Raw genomic sequence first — 23,645 nt, forward strand, 5'->3', positions numbered from 1 at the left:
TCTAACCTTATCATCTTCTTGTGTCTACTGTCCTGGGAACATCTCTAGTGTAAAGGATGTCGGCCAAGTGGTGTGCATTAATTATAGATGTTAATTTTGTTAATCGTTTCATCATTCTCCAATTTACAATAAGCAAGATTACTGATAAAACAAAACCAATCATAACTAAAATCAGAAGAACAACAATGGGATGACACAATTTGTTCAGGATACCGGTGGCGGTGGGTGACCACCCGAAAAGGGTATCCCACCACTTGTGCTCGGCATCACTTTTCACCCTTTCTACAACACGATGTATTTCTTGCACATGATGATGAACAGTTACCAGAGTTTTCTGTCCATTCCCCTTGATTTTTCCTAGGATCTCTATTAGATCTTGATGAAGTAATAATTGCTTTACCAGAGAAAGGTTCATCCCAATGGGAGTAGGCAGTAGCTTGTGAATCAACGTGAGATTGGATTCTAAAAGTTCATGTGAAGTAACTGGAGCTACAAAAGAAAAATCACATCCTGCAATTTTAGTAAAGTTGCAAGCACAAAAATTTGAATGATTTTTAGTAGCTACTACTGTACTTTCTATAAACACAGTATCCCAAGCGGTTCTGAAGCAGGCACACCCATTGTCTGTAGATACAAGGACTGTTTCAGAAGTCTCGTTAGGATGAATATCAAAATGACAGCTATTTTGTTCTGTCTCCAGACAAATATCTTGAGCTACAATTGCATTACCTTCACAGATAAACCCTAGTTGTTCTCAGATGGTACAGGACTCTAAATTGACAGTTTGCCATTTGTCATCAATTTGACGGGCCCATTCTCTATGTTCAGAAGGATAGAAAGTGGGTCCATCATGATTTAATCCTAGTGCAATGATAGGGAATATCAAATGCACCCAGGCATTTCTTATGGTCAACGCAAATGCTGTGGCTGTGTTTGTGTTAGGGTCATAGGTAAAATTCACTAAATTCCACCAGGATTGGAAATCTCTTTCAAAGTCAGTGGCACTGTCCCAGACTATTTTCCTAATTTCAGTGGGAAAAGTGCCTTCTTCACCTTCTCTTATAATTGAGGCAGCAACTGACTGCATCCATCATTGAGCCTGGATACGGCTAAGAGCTAAGGAAACGTTGCTTTGTGTGGCATTAAGTGCATCAATGATCAATTTGCTATTATTTACATTTATCTTTTCCCAATTTGCTAGAATGTTTGATAGCAACCACTGATGTGTTCCCAAGGCTGATAAGGACGATTGCAGTGGTTGTTGTATTTTGGTTAAATCTTTAGTTGTGGAAGCCAATTTATTCATTCATACTTCTGAATCAATACTATTTAGGATTCCCAATCCTGTTCCCACAAGACCAGTTATGTCTCTTGGCAGCCGGTTTTTAGGAGGCTTCCACTGTCGCAGCCAGGTTGTCCAAGCCTGAAAAGAGGTCTGCAAAAAGGGTGAACAAGCTGGTTGTATTTCTCAGATATTGTTTTGCATCAGCAATTTGACTTGTTTAAGAGACCATAACAGATTAAACAATATCTGTTGTTGGCCAGTTTTCCTGATTCTACATGGTCCAATTTCAAAAATTTTCGGGCTAAGTGTAACCAGTGGTTGGGTGGTAGGTGTCACAACATTAACATCAAGTCCTACTCCAGTATTTGAATCAATACTTTCAACTTAAAAAACAAAAACAAAAACAAAAACAAAACAAAACAAAAAAAAAGTGCTTCAGTATTTTTGGACCAAAACCAAACTACTTCTACAGTTTGTGTTCATGTGAAATTGTGCCAACAATCCTGTATGCTTGGCTGCGTACAAACCTTTTTGTGCTTCAAGAGATCCTTTCACTTTTTCTGCATGCTACCACAATTAGTTCAGACCACGGTCACTCAGCTGCTTTCTGGCCATGGGGTTGCGGTAGGATGCAGAAAAGTATTACCAGTTTTATCATGGATTAGGTGGTCTTCATGTCCCTCGGAGTTCTTCTGAAAAAGTCAACACAACAGAATTCTGCCGCCGAGAGGCAGAAAAGTTAGAATGATGGAATTATCCAGCATGTATTTGTCCAATGCTCTTTCCCTAGAGCACCAGAGGATTCCCATGCATATTTCTTCAGAGGGGGTTTTAGCACAAGTGCTACTAGTCCTATAGTAAGAGAGGTCCACCAGAACAGGTTGGCCAGGGTCATGAGCTGGATTATTAGGATCATTTGGTACAGAGCATAGGAGTCAGTGTAGATGCAGACCAAAGAGGAATTCTGTGCTTCTCGTTGAAAAACACTCCAGACAGCTATCAGCTCCCCACTGTGTGTACTACCTTCTCCCTCTGTAATCATTTGCTCACCAGAGGAAAAGTGGAGGGCTTCTGCCCTAGATTTCCATACTTTTCCTTCCCCTTTAGCAAAAGCATCAGTAAACCAAGAGTTTGCTGATTGTTCGGGGCAGAAAGGAGGGGTTACTTTGATTACAGAGGCAGGTTTGTCCAAGCTCTCAGTTTCTTGGATTGCTAAAGTTTTTACAGCTCCTTCTGTCATTGAGAAGAAGTTACAGTAATGTTCAACCTGAGCATACCACTTTCTCACTGAGGCCCTCTGGGCCACCCCGTCAGGAGGGGGACTCCCACTAGTGACTGTCTTAATAACCTTGAAGGGGCCTCTCAATACAATTGGTTGTTTTTGTGCAATTTTTTCTACTTCTAGGAAAGCTAAGATAACCATCAACAATCCTTTTTCCCAGGTAGTGTATCTTTTCTCAGCATCTTTGGAACCACGGGAATCAAAACCAACAGGTCTTGTCGGAGCCTCAGGACCCCGCTGCCATATGTGTACTGACAGCCCTGAGGAGGCAAATGCCCATTCCACCTGGAAAGGATCTGTAGGATGGATAGGGCCCAGTGCTTGATGAGCTGTTGCTTCAAAAATCAGCAATTGCAATGCTGACTCCTGAGAAAGACTCCAATCCCATTTCACCCCTTTCCTCAACAAGTCATAAAGGGGAACAAATGGGTCGTTCCAGTGACTAGGAAATCTGTCTGGTCTTTCTACAGGAGATACAGCTGCTATCGTTTTTGGAAGGAGAATTGCTGTAGGTTTGAGTGATTCTGGAAGCCCACAAATTCAAGGGGTCATTATCTTGGGCTTCACAGGTAATTGCATCAGGGATTCAAAGCCAGGAATTCATTTCTTTTTGTGAGTCATTTGCAGGCAAGCAGCTTTGTGCACATTTTCCAAGAGCTGGTCGGGGGTACTAATTCTAGCTATGGGATCTCCCCTTTCCAAGGGGCTTGTTCCCCCGGCCCAAAAAGCTGCACGCTGTGTCAGGGACCATGTGTCACCTTTCTCTCCTGTTGTTAAGAAGACACCATGTCCCCAATACCCACTGGCTTCCTGTTCAGTGAATTGAATTTGATCACCACCAGTGAGGGACACCCGGAAAACATATTCTGTTTCTGATTCATGTGGAGGCTGTCCGTATTCCCTTTTAAGCTTAGCTAGCTCGGTGGCCGTGTTTAGTTGTGATGGTATGCGTTTGGTTGTGATGTGAGGTTCCAGATCATCATCACTGAGATAGTTCTACTCTGTTTTAATCAAGGGTCTCAAGTGATGGCAGCAATGTTCCCCACAATTACTTGCTGCTTCAAGTTCTTGATGAGGATAGATTTGTTTAATGTGAGGAGTTTCCTTCTCCTCAAGCTCTGTAGAGGAATCAGCATGATGTGATTTGTTAATATGTTCCTCTGTTAAGGCAGCTCGCAATGCATAGATCACATTTTTTTGCTTCATAGAACTGTTTTTGCAAAATTTCAACTAGATTTTGAAGGGAGTCTATTATAGCATGTTCCTCACTTCTTCGCTCGAAGCCATTTTCTATAGCTGCCATAAGACAAGCTCCCAAAACTGAGCAGAAGATAGTTTTATTTTTGCCCAGTTTGAATTTTGTTTCATGTTGTAATGAACACACTCTATCAATAACATTTTCTAAGTTCAACCAATTACTCTGTGCCCATTTTTCTCCTTCTGTAGAAGGTTTGGCATTGTGTTTGGCTAGTAGTGCATAAAATTCAGCTTTAATTTCAAGGCTAAGATTGTCACTCATTTTGGGAAGGGACCAAAACCACGACAGGGAGCTACAAACTTAAGTTCCACAAAACTACACAGCCCTCGCTGTGTCGCCCTTCGCTTCCCTGGCTGGGTGAAAGGACAATCATCTGCCTGGGAGGCTCTGCTTAGTTGCTTCAAGTTGTCCCTTCCTTCCCAGACCACATACACACAACAACAACAAAACAACAGTGTCCCGCCCTTTGCACTAAGGGATCCTTTATGAATTGCCAAAGACAGTATGGGTGCCTTTTCAGCTGCAACCCTTCTGTCTAGACAGAAATCCTATCCGTGACGCCAATTTTAATGTCACGATCCGTTTCTTGCGGGGTGTCGTGATGGTTCTTTTCACCCATCCCAAAAGTGCAACAAAGGCAAACAACAAGGGACTATCAGTTAATCACAACAAATGCACCTTTAGTAGGGGCCAAAACAGTAAACGCCATAGTGGGGATCTGAAAGGAGATAAAAGGTTAGAGAGAGAAGAGGGATATGGGAATAGCTACCAACACAGGCGAGATCCTCAGTGCTCCGGACGATGGGGATCCGTCTGTCGTGTCGGGGGAGTCTTCGAAGTTCTGGCCGACTCGGGGCTCCAATTATAGTCCACAGAGGAGAGAGGGGGGGAACAAGTGTAATAATGAAAGTCCATTGTAATCGCCCCGAGGGAACGGGTGAGTCCACAGAAACCACCAAAGCAAGACGAATCCAATGAAGAATAAGTCCATTTGAATCACTGAAGGGAAACAGGTCATGTCATTAGTGGTCAGACCACCAATTTCCCCTCCTCCCTATAGCAGGGGTCTCAGTCTCAGTCCTTGGGAGGAGGGTTCTCATTCTTTCTTTGTCACAGTGGTAACGAGGCAGATGAGGGGTCTTCAGTGAAGGACCGCGAGAGTCACCCCAAAAGTTCATTGGGCTTAAGAACGGAGATTAGAAGCAGGCCGCGCATCAGGCTGTCCCGTGCTGGCTCCATGTCAGGTCTTTGCCAAGTCCTTGCCAACTCCTTGCCAAGTTCTTACCAGGCCTTGTTGGGAACAGCCAGCATGACGGTTCAGTGGTCCCACCTGTGCTGTGTCCTGTTCTAAGCCGGAACTACAGTGGGGGAAGGGATTCTTTCTTGTGGCAATCGGAAGGCAGAATGGAAAATGAGGGGCTTCTGACGGGCTCTTACACCACCCCGTGACTGACGATTGCCCTCGAAAGATCTTCATCAGCAGGATTCCATGGTGTCGTCGTGGAGTCTTCAGGACTCGTCAAGTGTTGGCAGCAGGTCCCAGGGAAAAGAGAAGAGGAAAAGGGAAAGAAAGAGAAAACGGGAAAACTAAAACAATCACAACATATTAGTCATCACAACAAATTATAATTAAACAATAAGCAAAATACAATTAGTAAATCAATAATAGTTATTTAAATAATAATCAATATGAATCAATTAAACAATAAATTGATCAAATAATAAACCAGTATCATCAATATTAAACAGTAAAGTAATAAACCTAGTATAATCGATATTACTCAGTACAATTTTATAAACAATAAACAAAAATAATTAAAACAGCGATTAGAACAAATCATAAAAGAAAATGATGTAAAACATATCTTCTAACCTTATCATCTTCTTGTGTCTACTGTCCTGGGAACATCTCTAGTGTAAAGGATGTCGGCCAAGTGGTGTGCATTAATTATAGATGTTAATTTTGTTAATCGTTTCATCATTCTCCAATTTACAATAAGCAAGATTACTGATAAAACAAAACCAATCATAACTAAAATCAGAAGAACAACAATGGGATGACACAATTTGTTCAGGATACCGGTGGCGGTGGGTGACCACCCGAAAAGGGTATCCCACCACTTGTGCTCGGCATCACTTTTCACCCTTTCTACAACACGATGTATTTCTTGCACATGATGATGAACAGTTACCAGAGTTTTCTGTCCATTCCCCTTGATTTTTCCTAGGATCTCTATTAGATCTTGATGAAGTAATAATTGCTTTACCAGAGAAAGGTTCATCCCAATGGGAGTAGGCAGTAGCTTGTGAATCAACGTGAGATTGGATTCTAAAAGTTCATGTGAAGTAACTGGAGCTACAAAAGAAAAATCACATCCTGCAATTTTAGTAAAGTTGCAAGCACAAAAATTTGAATGATTTTTAGTAGCTACTACTGTACTTTCTATAAACACAGTATCCCAAGCGGTTCTGAAGCAGGCACACCCATTGTCTGTAGATACAAGGACTGTTTCAGAAGTCTCGTTAGGATGAATATCAAAATGACAGCTATTTTGTTCTGTCTCCAGACAAATATCTTGAGCTACAATTGCATTACCTTCACAGATAAACCCTAGTTGTTCTCAGATGGTACAGGACTCTAAATTGACAGTTTGCCATTTGTCATCAATTTGACGGGCCCATTCTCTATGTTCAGAAGGATAGAAAGTGGGTCCATCATGATTTAATCCTAGTGCAATGATAGGGAATATCAAATGCACCCAGGCATTTCTTATGGTCAACGCAAATGCTGTGGCTGTGTTTGTGTTAGGGTCATAGGTAAAATTCACTAAATTCCACCAGGATTGGAAATCTCTTTCAAAGTCAGTGGCACTGTCCCAGACTATTTTCCTAATTTCAGTGGGAAAAGTGCCTTCTTCACCTTCTCTTATAATTGAGGCAGCAACTGACTGCATCCATCATTGAGCCTGGATACGGCTAAGAGCTAAGGAAACGTTGCTTTGTGTGGCATTAAGTGCATCAATGATCAATTTGCTATTATTTACATTTATCTTTTCCCAATTTGCTAGAATGTTTGATAGCAACCACTGATGTGTTCCCAAGGCTGATAAGGACGATTGCAGTGGTTGTTGTATTTTGGTTAAATCTTTAGTTGTGGAAGCCAATTTATTCATTCATACTTCTGAATCAATACTATTTAGGATTCCCAATCCTGTTCCCACAAGACCAGTTATGTCTCTTGGCAGCCGGTTTTTAGGAGGCTTCCACTGTCGCAGCCAGGTTGTCCAAGCCTGAAAAGAGGTCTGCAAAAAGGGTGAACAAGCTGGTTGTATTTCTCAGATATTGTTTTGCATCAGCAATTTGACTTGTTTAAGAGACCATAACAGATTAAACAATATCTGTTGTTGGCCAGTTTTCCTGATTCTACATGGTCCAATTTCAAAAATTTTCGGGCTAAGTGTAACCAGTGGTTGGGTGGTAGGTGTCACAACATTAACATCAAGTCCTACTCCAGTATTTGAATCAATACTTTCAACTTAAAAAACAAAAACAAAAACAAAAACAAAACAAAACAAAAAAAAAGTGCTTCAGTATTTTTGGACCAAAACCAAACTACTTCTACAGTTTGTGTTCATGTGAAATTGTGCCAACAATCCTGTATGCTTGGCTGCGTACAAACCTTTTTGTGCTTCAAGAGATCCTTTCACTTTTTCTGCATGCTACCACAATTAGTTCAGACCACGGTCACTCAGCTGCTTTCTGGCCATGGGGTTGCGGTAGGATGCAGAAAAGTATTACCAGTTTTATCATGGATTAGGTGGTCTTCATGTCCCTCGGAGTTCTTCTGAGAAAGTAAACACAACAGAATTCTGCCGCCGAGAGGCAGAAAAGTTAGAATGATGGAATTATCCAGCATGTATTTGTCCAATGCTCTTTCCCTAGAGCACCAGAGGATTCCCATGCATATTTCTTCAGAGGGGGTTTTAGCACAAGTGCTACTAGTCCTATAGTAAGAGAGGTCCACCAGAACAGGTTGGCCAGGGTCATGAGCTGGATTATTAGGATCATTTGGTACAGAGCATAGGAGTCAGTGTAGATGCAGACCAAAGAGGAATTCTGTGCTTCTCGTTGAAAAATACTCCAGACAGCTATCAGCTCCCCACTGTGTGTACTACCTTCTCCCTCTGTAATCATTTGCTCACCAGAGGAAAAGTGGAGGGCTTCTGCCCTAGATTTCCATCCTTTTCCTTCCCCTTTAGCAAAAGCATCAGTAAACCAAGAGTTTGCTGATTGTTCGGGGCAGAAAGGAGGGGTTACTTTGATTACAGAGGCAGGTTTGTCCAAGCTCTCAGTTTCTTGGATTGCTAAAGTTTTTACAGCTCCTTCTGTCATTGAGAAGAAGTTACAGTAATGTTCAACCTGAGCATACCACTTTCTCACTGAGGCCCTCTGGGCCACCCCGTCAGGAGGGGGACTCCCACTAGTGACTGTCTTAATAACCTTGAAGGGGCCTCTCAATACAATTGGTTGTTTTTGTGCAATTTTTTCTACTTCTAGGAAAGCTAAGATAACCATCAACAATCCTTTTTCCCAGGTAGTGTATCTTTTCTCAGCATCTTTGGAACCACGGGAATCAAAACCAACAGGTCTTGTCGGAGCCTCAGGACCCCGCTGCCATATGTGTACTGACAGCCCTGAGGAGGCAAATGCCCATTCCACCTGGAAAGGATCTGTAGGATGGATAGGGCCCAGTGCTTGATGAGCTGTTGCTTCAAAAATCAGCAATTGCAATGCTGACTCCTGAGAAAGACTCCAATCCCATTTCACCCCTTTCCTCAACAAGTCATAAAGGGGAACAAATGGGTCGTTCCAGTGACTAGGAAATCTGTCTGGTCTTTCTACAGGAGATACAGCTGCTATCGTTTTTGGAAGGAGAATTGCTGTAGGTTTGAGTGATTCTGGAAGCCCACAAATTCAAGGGGTCATTATCTTGGGCTTCACAGGTAATTGCATCAGGGATTCAAAGCCAGGAATTCATTTCTTTTGGTGAGTCATTTGCAGGCAAGCAGCTTTGTGCACATTTTCCAAGAGCTGGTCGGGGGTACTAATTCTAGCTATGGGATCTCCCCTTTCCAAGGGGCTTGTTCCCCCGGCCCAAAAAGCTGCACGCTGTGTCAGGGACCATGTGTCACCTTTCTCTCCTGTTGTTAAGAAGACACCATGTCCCCAATACCCACTGGCTTCCTGTTCAGTGAATTGAATTTGATCACCACCAGTGAGGGACACCCGGAAAACATATTCTGTTTCTGATTCATGTGGAGGCTGTCCGTATTCCCTTTTAAGCTTAGCTAGCTCGGTGGCCGTGTTTAGTTGTGATGGTATGCGTTTGGTTGTGATGTGAGGTTCCAGATCATCATCACTGAGATAGTTCTACTCTGTTTTAATCAAGGGTCTCAAGTGATGGCAGCAATGTTCCCCACAATTACTTGCTGCTTCAAGTTCTTGATGAGGATAGATTTGTTTAATGTGAGGAGTTTCCTTCTCCTCAAGCTCTGTAGAGGAATCAGCATGATGTGATTTGTTAATATGTTCCTCTGTTAAGGCAGCTCGCAATGCATAGATCACATTTTTTTGCTTCATAGAACTGTTTTTGCAAAATTTCAACTAGATTTTGAAGGGAGTCTATTATAGCATGTTCCTCACTTCTTCGCTCGAAGCCATTTTCTATAGCTGCCATAAGACAAGCTCCCAAAACTGAGCAGAAGATAGTTTTATTTTTGCCCAGTTTGAATTTTGTTTCATGTTGTAATGAACACACTCTATCAATAACATTTTCTAAGTTCAACCAATTACCCTGTGCCCATTTTTCTCCTTCTGTAGAAGGTTTGGCATTGTGTTTGGCTAGTAGTGCATAAAATTCAGCTTTAATTTCAAGGCTAAGATTGTCACTCATTTTGGGAAGGGACCAAAACCACGACAGGGAGCTACAAACTTAAGTTCCACAAAACTACACAGCCCTCGCTGTGTCGCCCTTCGCTTCCCTGGCTGGGTGAAAGGACAATCATCTGCCTGGGAGGCTCTGCTTAGTTGCTTCAAGTTGTCCCTTCCTTCCCAGACCACATACACACAACAACAACAAAACAACAGTGTCCCGCCCTTTGCACTAAGGGATCCTTTATGAATTGCCAAAGACAGTATGGGTGCCTTTTCAGCTGCAACCCTTCTGTCTAGACAGAAATCCTGTCCGTGACGCCAATTTTAATGTCACGATCCGTTTCTTGCGGGGTGTCGTGATGGTTCTTTTCACCCATCCCAAAAGTGCAACAAAGGCAAACAACAAGGGACTATCAGTTAATCACAACAAATGCACCTTTAGTAGGGGCCAAAACAGTAAACGCCATAGTGGGGATCTGAAAGGAGATAAAAGGTTAGAGAGAGAACAGGGATATGGGAATAGCTACCAACACAGGCGAGATCCTCAGTGCTCCGGACGATGGGGATCCGTCTGTCGTGTCGGGGGAGTCTTCGAAGTTCTGGCCGACTCGGGGCTCCAATTATAGTCCACAGAGGAGAGAGGGGGGGAACAAGTGTAATAATGAAAGTCCATTGTAATCGCCCCGAGGGAAGGGGTGAGTCCACAGAAACCACCAAAGCAAGACGAATCCAATGAAGAATAAGTCCATTTGAATCACTGAAGGGAAACAGGTCATGTCATTAGTGGTCAGACCACCAATTTCCCCTCCTCCCTATAGCAGGGGTCTCAGTCTCAGTCCTTGGGAGGAGGGTTCTCATTCTTTCTTTGTCACAGTGGTAACGAGGCAGATGAGGGGTCTTCAGTGAAGGACCGCGAGAGTCACCCCAAAAGTTCATTGGGCTTAAGAACGGAGATTAGAAGCAGGCCGCGCATCAGGCTGTCCCGTGCTGGCTCCATGTCAGGTCTTTGCCAAGTCCTTGCCAACTCCTTGCCAAGTTCTTACCAGGCCTTGTTGGGAACAGCCAGCATGACGGTTCAGTGGTCCCACCTGTGCTGTGTCCTGTTCTAAGCCGGAACTACAGTGGGGGAAGGGATTCTTTCTTGTGGCAATCGGAAGGCAGAATGGAAAATGAGGGGCTTCTGACGGGCTCTTACACCACCCCGTGACTGACGATTGCCCTCGAAAGATCTTCATCAGCAGGATTCCATGGTGTCGTCGTGGAGTCTTCAGGACTCGTCAAGTGTTGGCAGCAGGTCCCAGGGAAAAGAGAAGAGGAAAAGGGAAAGAAAGAGAAAACGGGAAAACTAAAACAATCACAACATATTAGTCATCACAACAAATTATAATTAAACAATAAGCAAAATACAATTAGTAAATCAATAATAGTTATTTAAATAATAATCAATATGAATCAATTAAACAATAAATTGATCAAATAATAAACCAGTATCATCAATATTAAACAGTAAAGTAATAAACCTAGTATAATCGATATTACTCAGTACAATTTTATAAACAATAAACAAAAATAATTAAAACAGCGATTAGAACAAATCATAAAAGAAAATGATGTAAAACATATCTTCTAACCTTATCATCTTCTTGTGTCTACTGTCCTGGGAACATCTCTAGTGTAAAGGATGTCGGCCAAGTGGTGTGCATTAATTATAGATGTTAATTTTGTTCATCGTTTCATCATTCTCCAATTTACAATAAGCAAGATTACTGATAAAACAAAACCAATCATAACTAAAATCAGAAGAACAACAATGGGATGACACAATTTGTTCAGGATACCGGTGGCGGTGGGTGACCACCCGAAAAGGGTATCCCACCACTTGTGCTCGGCATCACTTTTCACCCTTTCTACAACACGATGTATTTCTTGCACATGATGATGAACAGTTACCAGAGTTTTCTGTCCATTCCCCTTGATTTTTCCTAGGATCTCTATTAGATCTTGATGAAGTAATAATTGCTTTACCAGAGAAAGGTTCATCCCAATGGCAGTAGGCAGTAGCTTGTGAATCAACGTGAGATTGGATTCTAAAAGTTCATGTGAAGTAACTGGAGCTACAAAAGAAAAATCACATCCTGCAATTTTAGTAAAGTTGCAAGCACAAAAATTGGAATGATTTTTAGTAGCTACTACTGTACTTTCTATAAACACAGTATCCCAAGCGGTTCTGAAGCAGGCACACCCATTGTCTGTAGATACAAGGACTGTTTCAGAAGTCTCGTTAGGATGAATATCAAAATGACAGCTATTTTGTTCTGTCTCCAGACAAATATCTTGAGCTACAATTGCATTACCTTCACAGATAAACCCTAGTTGTTCTCAGATGGTACAGGACTCTAAATTGACAGTTTGCCATTTGTCATCAATTTGACGGGCCCATTCTCTATGTTCAGAAGGATAGAAAGTGGGTCCATCATGATTTAATCCTAGTGCAATGATAGGGAATATCAAATGCACCCAGGCATTTCTTATGGTCAACGCAAATGCTGTGGCTGTGTTTGTGTTAGGGTCATAGGTAAAATTCACTAAATTCCACCAGGATTGGAAATCTCTTTCAAAGTCAGTGGCACTGTCCCAGACTATTTTCCTAATTTCAGTGGGAAAAGTGCCTTCTTCACCTTCTCTTATAATTGAGGCAGCAACTGACTGCATCCATCATTGAGCCTGGATACGGCTAAGAGCTAAGGAAACGTTGCTTTGTGTGGCATTAAGTGCATCAATGATCAATTTGCTATTATTTACATTTATCTTTTCCCAATTTGCTAGAATGTTTGATAGCAACCACTGATGTGTTCCCAAGGCTGATAAGGACGATTGCAGTGGTTGTTGTATTTTGGTTAAATCTTTAGTTGTGGAAGCCAATTTATTCATTCATACTTCTGAATCAATACTATTTAGGATTCCCAATCCTGTTCCCACAAGACCAGTTATGTCTCTTGGCAGCCGGTTTTTAGGAGGCTTCCACTGTCGCAGCCAGGTTGTCCAAGCCTGAAAAGAGGTCTGCAAAAAGGGTGAACAAGCTGGTTGTATTTCTCAGATATTGTTTTGCATCAGCAATTTGACTTGTTTAAGAGACCATAACAGATTAAACAATATCTGTTGTTGGCCAGTTTTCCTGATTCTACATGGTCCAATTTCAAAAATTTTCGGGCTAAGTGTAACCAGTGGTTGGGTGGTAGGTGTCACAACATTAACATCAAGTCCTACTCCAGTATTTGAATCAATACTTTCAACTTAAAAAACAAAAACAAAAACAAAAACAAAACAAAACAAAAAAAAAGTGCTTCAGTATTTTTGGACCAAAACCAAACTACTTCTACAGTTTGTGTTCATGTGAAATTGTGCCAACAATCCTGTATGCTTGGCTGCGTACAAACCTTTTTGTGCTTCAAGAGATCCTTTCACTTTTTCTGCATGCTACCACAATTAGTTCAGACCACGGTCACTCAGCTGCTTTCTGGCCATGGGGTTGCGGTAGGATGCAGAAAAGTATTACCAGTTTTATCATGGATTAGGTGGTCTTCATGTCCCTCGGAGTTCTTCTGAAAAAGTCAACACAACAGAATTCTGCCGCCGAGAGGCAGAAAAGTTAGAATGATGGAATTATCCAGCATGTATTTGTCCAATGCTCTTTCCCTAGAGCACCAGAGGATTCCCATGCATATTTCTTCAGAGGGGGTTTTAGCACAAGTGCTACTAGTCCTATAGTAAGAGAGGTCCACCAGAACAGGTTGGCCAGGGTCATGAGCTGGATTATTAGGATCATTTGGTACAGAGCATAGGAGTCAGTGTAGATGCAGACCAAAGAGGAATTCTGTGCTTCTCGTTGAAAAACACTCCAGACAGCTATCAGCTCCCCACTGTGTGTACTACCTTCTCCCTCTGTAATCATTTGCTCACCAGAGGAAAAGTGGAGGGCTTCTGCCCTAGATTTCCATCCTTTTCCTTCCCCTTTAGCAAAAGCATCAGTAAACCAAGAGTTTGCTGATTGTTCGGGGCAGAAAGGAGGGGTTACTTTGATTACAGAGGCAGGTTTGTCCAAGCTCTCAGTTTCTTGGATTGCTAAAGTTTTTACAGCTCCTTCTGTCATTGAGAAGAAGTTACAGTAATGTTCAACCTGAGCATACCACTTTCTCACTGAGGCCCTCTGGGCCACCCCGTCAGGAGGGGGACTCCCACTAGTGACTGTCTTAATAACCTTGAAGGGGCCTCTCAATACAATTGGTTGTTTTTGTGCAATTTTTTCTACTTCTAGGAAAGCTAAGATAACCATCAACAATCCTTTTTCCCAGGTAGTGTATCTTTTCTCAGCATCTTTGGAACCACGGGAATCAAAACCAACAGGTCTTGTCGGAGCCTCAGGACCCCGCTGCCATATGTGTACTGACAGCCCTGAGGAGGCAAATGCCCATTCCACCTGGAAAGGATCTGTAGGATGGATAGGGCCCAGTGCTTGATGAGCTGTTGCTTCAAAAATCAGCAATTGCAATGCTGACTCCTGAGAAAGACTCCAATCCCATTTCACCCCTTTCCTCAACAAGTCATAAAGGGGAACAAATGGGTCGTTCCAGTGACTAGGAAATCTGTCTGGTCTTTCTACAGGAGATACAGCTGCTATCGTTTTTGGAAGGAGAATTGCTGTAGGTTTGAGTGATTCTGGAAGCCCACAAATTCAAGGGGTCATTATCTTGGGCTTCACAGGTAATTGCATCAGGGATTCAAAGCCAGGAATTCATTTCTTTTTGTGAGTCATTTGCAGGCAAGCAGCTTTGTGCACATTTTCCAAGAGCTGGTCGGGGGTACTAATTCTAGCTATGGGATCTCCCCTTTCCAAGGGGCTTGTTCCCCCGGCCCAAAAAGCTGCACGCTGTGTCAGGGACCATGTGTCACCTTTCTCTCCTGTTGTTAAGAAGACACCATGTCCCCAATACCCACTGGCTTCCTGTTCAGTGAACTGAATTTGATCACCACCAGTGAGGGACACCTGGAAAACATATTCTGTTTCTGATTCATGTGGAGGCTGTCCGTATTCCCTTTTAAGCTTAGCTAGCTCGGTGGCCGTGTTTAGTTGTGATGGTATGCGTTTGGTTGTGATGTGAGGTTCCAGATCATCATCACTGAGATAGTTCTACTCTGTTTTAATCAAGGGTCTCAAGTGATGGCAGCAATGTTCCCCACAATTACTTGCTGCTTCAAGTTCTTGATGAGGATAGATTTGTTTAATGTGAGGAGTTTCCTTCTCCTCAAGCTCTGTAGAGGAATCAGCATGATGTGATTTGTTAATATGTTCCTCTGTTAAGGCAGCTCGCAATGCATAGATCACATTTTTTTGCTTCATAGAACTGTTTTTGCAAAATTTCAACTAGATTTTGAAGGGAGTCTATTATAGCATGTTCCTCACTTCTTCGCTCGAAGCCATTTTCTATAGCTGCCATAAGACAAGCTCCCAAAACTGAGCAGAAGATAGTTTTATTTTTGCCCAGTTTGAATTTTGTTTCATGTTGTAATGAACACACTCTATCAATAACATTTTCTAAGTTCAACCAATTACTCTGTGCCCATTTTTCTCCTTCTGTAGAAGGTTTGGCATTGTGTTTGGCTAGTAGTGCATAAAATTCAGCTTTAATTTCAAGGCTAAGATTGTCACTCATTTTGGGAAGGGACCAAAACCACGACAGGGAGCTACAAACTTAAGTTCCACAAAACTACACAGCCCTCGCTGTGTCGCCCTTCGCTTCCCTGGCTGGGTGAAAGGACAATCATCTGCCTGGGAGGCTCTGCTTAGTTGCTTCAAGTTGTCCCTTCCTTCCCAGACCACATACACACAACAACAACAAAACAACAGTGTCCCGCCCTTTGCACTAAGGGATCCTTTATGAATTGCCAAAGACAGTATGGGTGCCTTTTCAGCTGCAACCCTTCTGTCTAGACAGAAATCCTGTCCGTGACGCCAATTTTAATGTCACGATCCGTTTCTTGCGGGGTGTCGTGATGGTTCTTTTCACCCATCCCAAAAGTGCAACAAAGGCAAACAACAAGGGACTATCAGTTAATCACAACAAATGCACCTTTAGTAGGGGCCAAAACAGTAAACGCCATAGTGGGGATCTGAAAGGAGATAAAAGGTTAGAGAGAGAACAGGGATATGGGAATAGCTACCAACACAGGCGAGATCCTCAGTGCTCCGGACGATGGGGATCCGTCTGTCGTGTCGGGGGAGTCTTCGAAGTTCTGGCCGACTCGGGGCTCCAATTATAGTCCACAGAGGAGGAGAGAGGGGGGGAACAAGTGTAATAATGAAAGTCCATTGTAATCGCCCCGAGGGAAGGGGTGAGTCCACAGAAACCACCAAAGCAAGACGAATCCAATGAAGAATAAGTCCATTTGAATCACTGAAGGGAAACAGGTCATGTCATTAGTGGTCAGACCACCAATTTCCCCTCCTCCCTATAGCAGGGGTCTCAGTCTCAGTCCTTGGGAGGAGGGTTCTCATTCTTTCTTTGTCACAGTGGTAACGAGGCAGATGAGGGGTCTTCAGTGAAGGACCGCGAGAGTCACCCCAAAAGTTCATTGGGCTTAAGAACGGAGATTAGAAGCAGGCCGCGCATCAGGCTGTCCCGTGCTGGCTCCATGTCAGGTCTTTGCCAAGTCCTTGCCAACTCCTTGCCAAGTTCTTACCAGGCCTTGTTGGGAACAGCCAGCATGACGGTTCAGTGGTCCCACCTGTGCTGTGTCCTGTTCTAAGCCGGAACTACAGTGGGGGAAGGGATTCTTTCTTGTGGCAATCGGAAGGCAGAATGGAAAATGAGGGGCTTCTGACGGGCTCTTACACCACCCCGTGACTGACGATTGCCCTCGAAAGATCTTCATCAGCAGGATTCCATGGTGTCGTCGTGGAGTCTTCAGGACTCGTCAAGTGTTGGCAGCAGGTCCCAGGGAAAAGAGAAGAGGAAAAGGGAAAGAAAGAGAAAACGGGAAAACTAAAACAATCACAACATATTAGTCATCACAACAAATTATAATTAAACAATAAGCAAAATACAATTAGTAAATCAATAATAGTTATTTAAATAATAATCAATATGAATCAATTAAACAATAAATTGATCAAATAATAAACCAGTATCATCAATATTAAACAGTAAAGTAATAAACCTAGTATAATCGATATTACTCAGTACAATTTTATAAACAATAAACAAAAATAATTAAAACAGCGATTAGAACAAATCATAAAAGAAAATGATGTAAAACATATCTTCTAACCTTATCATCTTCTTGTGTCTACTGTCCTGGGAACATCTCTAGTGTAAAGGATGTCGGCCAAGTGGTGTGCATTAATTATAGATGTTAATTTTGTTCATCGTTTCATCATTCTCCAATTTACAATAAGCAAGATTACTGATAAAACAAAACCAATCATAACTAAAATCAGAAGAACAACAATGGGATGACACAATTTGTTCAGGATACCGGTGGCGGTGGGTGACCACCCGAAAAGGGTATCCCACCACTTGTGCTCGGCATCACTTTTCACCCTTTCTACAACACGATGTATTTCTTGCACATGATGATGAACAGTTACCAGAGTTTTCTGTCCATTCCCCTTGATTTTTCCTAGGATCTCTATTAGATCTTGATGAAGTAATAATTGCTTTACCAGAGAAAGGTTCATCCCAATGGGAGTAGGCAGTAGCTTGTGAATCAACGTGAGATTGGATTCTAAAAGTTCATGTGAAGTAACTGGAGCTACAAAAGAAAAATCACATCCTGCAATTTTAGTAAAGTTGCAAGCACAAAAATGTGAATGATTTTTAGTAGCTACTACTGTACTTTCTATAAACACAGTATCCCAAGCGGTTCTGAAGCAGGCACACCCATTGTCTGTAGATACAAGGACTGTTTCAGAAGTCTCGTTAGGATGAATATCAAAATGACAGCTATTTTGTTCTGTCTCCAGACAAATATCTTGAGCTACAATTGCATTACCTTCACAGATAAACCCTAGTTGTTCTCAGATGGTACAGGACTCTAAATTGACAGTTTGCCATTTGTCATCAATTTGACGGGCCCATTCTCTATGTTCAGAAGGATAGAAAGTGGGTCCATCATGATTTAATCCTAGTGCAATGATAGGGAATATCAAATGCACCCAGGCATTTCTTATGGTCAACGCAAATGCTGTGGCTGTGTTTGTGTTAGGGTCATAGGTAAAATTCACTAAATTCCACCAGGATTGGAAATCTCTTTCAAAGTCAGTGGCACTGTCCCAGACTATTTTCCTAATTTCAGTGGGAAAAGTGCCTTCTTCACCTTCTCTTATAATTGAGGCAGCAACTGACTGCATCCATCATTGAGCCTGGATACGGCTAAGAGCTAAGGAAACGTTGCTTTGTGTGGCATTAAGTGCATCAATGATCAATTTGCTATTATTTACATTTATCTTTTCCCAATTTGCTAGAATGTTTGATAGCAACCACTGATGTGTTCCCAAGGCTGATAAGGACGATTGCAGTGGTTGTTGTATTTTGGTTAAATCTTTAGTTGTGGAAGCCAATTTATTCATTCATACTTCTGAATCAATACTATTTAGGATTCCCAATCCTGTTCCCACAAGACCAGTTATGTCTCTTGGCAGCCGGTTTTTAGGAGGCTTCCACTGTCGCAGCCAGGTTGTCCAAGCCTGAAAAGAGGTCTGCAAAAAGGGTGAACAAGCTGGTTGTATTTCTCAGATATTGTTTTGCATCAGCAATTTGACTTGTTTAAGAGACCATAACAGATTAAACAATATCTGTTGTTGGCCAGTTTTCCTGATTCTACATGGTCCAATTTCAAAAATTTTCGGGCTAAGTGTAACCAGTGGTTGGGTGGTAGGTGTCACAACATTAACATCAAGTCCTACTCCAGTATTTGAATCAATACTTTCAACTTAAAAAACAAAAACAAAAACAAAACCAAAACAAAACAAAAAAAAAGTGCTTCAGTATTTTTGGACCAAAACCAAACTACTTCTACAGTTTGTGTTCATGTGAAATTGTGCCAACAATCCTGTATGCTTGGGTGTGTACAAACCTTTTTGTGCTTCAAGAGATCCTTTCACTTTTTCTGCATGCTACCACAATTAGTTCAGACCACGGTCACTCAGCTGCTTTCTGGCCATGGGGTTGCGGTAGGATGCAGAAAAGTATTACCAGTTTTATCATGGATTAGGTGGTCTTCATGTCCCTCGGAGTTCTTCTGAAAAAGTCAACACAACAGAATTCTGCCGCCGAGAGGCAGAAAAGTTAGAATGATGGAATTATCCAGCATGTATTTGTCCAATGCTCTTTCCCTAGAGCACCAGAGGATTCCCATGCATATTTCTTCAGAGGGGGTTTTAGCACAAGTGCTACTAGTCCTATAGTAAGAGAGGTCCACCAGAACAGGTTGGCCAGGGTCATGAGCTGGATTATTAGGATCATTTGGTACAGAGCATAGGAGTCAGTGTAGATGCAGACCAAAGAGGAATTCTGTGCTTCTCGTTGAAAAACACTCCAGACAGCTATCAGCTCCCCACTGTGTGTACTACCTTCTCCCTCTGTAATCATTTGCTCACCAGAGGAAAAGTGGAGGGCTTCTGCCCTAGATTTCCATACTTTTCCTTCCCCTTTAGCAAAAGCATCAGTAAACCAAGAGTTTGCTGATTGTTCGGGGCAGAAAGGAGGGGTTACTTTGATTACAGAGGCAGGTTTGTCCAAGCTCTCAGTTTCTTGGATTGCTAAAGTTTTTACAGCTCCTTCTGTCATTGAGAAGAAGTTACAGTAATGTTCAACCTGAGCATACCACTTTCTCACTGAGGCCCTCTGGGCCACCCCGTCAGGAGGGGGACTCCCACTAGTGACTGTCTTAATAACCTTGAAGGGGCCTCTCAATACAATTGGTTGTTTTTGTGCAATTTTTTCTACTTCTAGGAAAGCTAAGATAACCATCAACAATCCTTTTTCCCAGGTAGTGTATCTTTTCTCAGCATCTTTGGAACCACGGGAATCAAAACCAACAGGTCTTGTCGGAGCCTCAGGACCCCGCTGCCATATGTGTACTGACAGCCCTGAGGAGGCAAATGCCCATTCCACCTGGAAAGGATCTGTAGGATGGATAGGGCCCAGTGCTTGATGAGCTGTTGCTTCAAAAATCAGCAATTGCAATGCTGACTCCTGAGAAAGACTCCAATCCCATTTCACCCCTTTCCTCAACAAGTCATAAAGGGGAACAAATGGGTCGTTCCAGTGACTAGGAAATCTGTCTGGTCTTTCTACAGGAGATACAGCTGCTATCGTTTTTGGAAGGAGAATTGCTGTAGGTTTGAGTGATTCTGGAAGCCCACAAATTCAAGGGGTCATTATCTTGGGCTTCACAGGTAATTGCATCAGGGATTCAAAGCCAGGAATTCATTTCTTTTGGTGAGTCATTTGCAGGCAAGCAGCTTTGTGCACATTTTCCAAGAGCTGGTCGGGGGTACTAATTCTAGCTATGGGATCTCCCCTTTCCAAGGGGCTTGTTCCCCCGGCCCAAAAAGCTGCACGCTGTGTCAGGGACCATGTGTCACCTTTCTCTCCTGTTGTTAAGAAGACACCATGTCCCCAATACCCACTGGCTTCCTGTTCAGTGAATTGAATTTGATCACCACCAGTGAGGGACACCCGGAAAACATATTCTGTTTCTGATTCATGTGGAGGCTGTCCGTATTCCCTTTTAAGCTTAGCTAGCTCGGTGGCCGTGTTTAGTTGTGATGGTATGCGTTTGGTTGTGATGTGAGGTTCCAGATCATCATCACTGAGATAGTTCTACTCTGTTTTAATCAAGGGTCTCAAGTGATGGCAGCAATGTTCCCCACAATTACTTGCTGCTTCAAGTTCTTGATGAGGATAGATTTGTTTAATGTGAGGAGTTTCCTTCTCCTCAAGCTCTGTAGAGGAATCAGCATGATGTGATTTGTTAATATGTTCCTCTGTTAAGGCAGCTCGCAATGCATAGATCACATTTTTTTGCTTCATAGAACTGTTTTTGCAAAATTTCAACTAGATTTTGAAGGGAGTCTATTATAGCATGTTCCTCACTTCTTCGCTCGAAGCCATTTTCTATAGCTGCCATAAGACAAGCTCCCAAAACTGAGCAGAAGATAGTTTTATTTTTGCCCAGTTTGAATTTTGTTTCATGTTGTAATGAACACACTCTATCAATAACATTTTCTAAGTTCAACCAATTACCCTGTGCCCATTTTTCTCCTTCTGTAGAAGGTTTGGCATTGTGTTTGGCTAGTAGTGCATAAAATTCAGCTTTAATTTCAAGGCTAAGATTGTCACTCATTTTGGGAAGGGACCAAAACCACGACAGGGAGCTACAAACTTAAGTTCCACAAAACTACACAGCCCTCGCTGTGTCGCCCTTCGCTTCCCTGGCTGGGTGAAAGGACAATCATCTGCCTGGGAGGCTCTGCTTAGTTGCTTCAAGTTGTCCCTTCCTTCCCAGACCACATACACACAACAACAACAACAAAACAACAGTGTCCCGCCCTTTGCACTAAGGGATCCTTTATGAATTGCCAAAGACAGTATGGGTGCCTTTTCAGCTGCAACCCTTCTGTCTAGACAGAAATCCTGTCCGTGACGCCAATTTTAATGTCACGATCCGTTTCTTGCGGGGTGTCGTGATGGTTCTTTTCACCCATCCCAAAAGTGCAACAAAGGCAAACAACAAGGGACTATCAGTTAATCACAACAAATGCACCTTTAGTAGGGGCCAAAACAGTAAACGCCATAGTGGGGATCTGAAAGGAGATAAAAGGTTAGAGAGAGAACAGGGATATGGGAATAGCTACCAACACAGGCGAGATCCTCAGTGCTCCGGACGATGGGGATCCGTCTGTCGTGTCGGGGGAGTCTTCGAAGTTCTGGCCGACTCGGGGCTCCAATTATAGTCCACAGAGGAGGAGAGAGGGGGGGAACAAGTGTAATAATGAAAGTCCATTGTAATCGCCCCGAGGGAACGGGTGAGTCCACAGAAACCACCAAAGCAAGACGAATCCAATGAAGAATAAGTCCATTTGAATCACTGAAGGGAAACAGGTCATGTCATTAGTGGTCAGACCACCAATTTCCCCTCCTCCCTATAGCAGGGGTCTCAGTCTCAGTCCTTGGGAGGGGGGTTCTCATTCTTTCTTTGTCACAGTGGTAACGAGGCAGATGAGGGGTCTTCAGTGAAGGACCGCGAGAGTCACCCCAAAAGTTCATTGGGCTTAAGAACGGAGATTAATCAGGCTGTCCCGTGCTGGCTCCATGTCAGGTCTTTGCCAAGTCCTTGCCAACTCCTTGCCAAGTTCTTACCAGGCCTTGTTGGGAACAGCCAGCATGACGGTTCAGTGGTCCCACCTGTGCTGTGTCCTGTTCTAAGCCGGAACTACAGTGGGGGAAGGGATTCTTTCTTGTGGCAATCGGAAGGCAGAATGGAAAATGAGGGGCTTCTGACGGGCTCTTACACCACCCCGTGACTGACGATTGCCCTCGAAAGATCTTCATCAGCAGGATTCCATGGTGTCGTCGTGGAGTCTTCAGGACTCGTCAAGTGTTGGCAGCAGGTCCCAGGGAAAAGAGAAGAGGAAAAGGGAAAGAAAGAGAAAACGGGAAAACTAAAACAATCACAACATATTAGTAATCACAACAAATTAGAATTAAACAATAAGCAAAATACAATTAGTAAATCAATAATAGTTATTTAAATAATAATCAATATGAATCAATTAAACAATAAATTGATCAAATAATAAACCAGTATCATCAATATTAAACAGTAAAGTAATAAACCTAGTATAATCGATATTACTCAGTACAATTTTATAAACAATAAACAAAAATAATTAAAACAGCGATTAGAACAAATCATAAAAGAAAATGATGTAAAACATATCTTCTAACCTTATCATCTTCTTGTGTCTACTGTCCTGGGAACATCTCTAGTGTAAAGGATGTCGGCCAAGTGGTGTGCATTAATTATAGATGTTAATTTTGTTCATCGTTTCATCATTCTCCAATTTACAATAAGCAAGATTACTGATAAAACAAAACCAATCATAACTAAAATCAGAAGAACAACAATGGGATGACACAATTTCTTCAGGATACCGGTGGCGGTGGGTGACTACCCGAAAAGGGTATCCCACCACTTGTGCTCGGCATCACTTTTCACCCTTTCTACAACACGATGTATTTCTTGCACATGATGATGAACAGTTACCAGAGTTTTCTGTCCATTCCCCTTGATTTTTCCTAGGATCTCTATTAGATCTTGATGAAGTAATAATTGCTTGACCAGAGAAAGGTTCATCCCAATGGGAGTAGGCAGTAGCTTGTGAATCAACGTGAGATTGGATTCTAAAAGTTCATGTGAAGTAACTGGAGCTACAAAAGAAAAATCACATCCTGCAATTTTAGTAAAGTTGCAAGCACAAAAATTGGAATGATTTTTAGTAGCTACTACTGTACTTTCTATAAACACAGTATCCCAAGCGGTTCTGAAGCAGGCACACCCATTGTCTGTAGATACAAGGACTGTTTCAGAAGTCTCGTTAGGATGAATATCAAAATGACAGCTATTTTGTTCTGTCTCCAGACAAATATCTTGAGCTACAATTGCATTACCTTCACAGATAAACCCTAGTTGTTCTCAGATGGTACAGGACTCTAAATTGACAGTTTGCCATTTGTCATCAATTTGACGGGCCCATTCTCTATGTTCAGAAGGATAGAAAGTGGGTCCATCATGATTTAATCCTAGTGCAATGATAGGGAATA

This window comes from Vidua macroura, unplaced genomic scaffold, assembly GCF_024509145.1.
Source record: "Vidua macroura isolate BioBank_ID:100142 unplaced genomic scaffold, ASM2450914v1 whyUn_scaffold_105, whole genome shotgun sequence".
Lineage (NCBI taxonomy): Eukaryota > Metazoa > Chordata > Aves > Passeriformes > Viduidae > Vidua > Vidua macroura.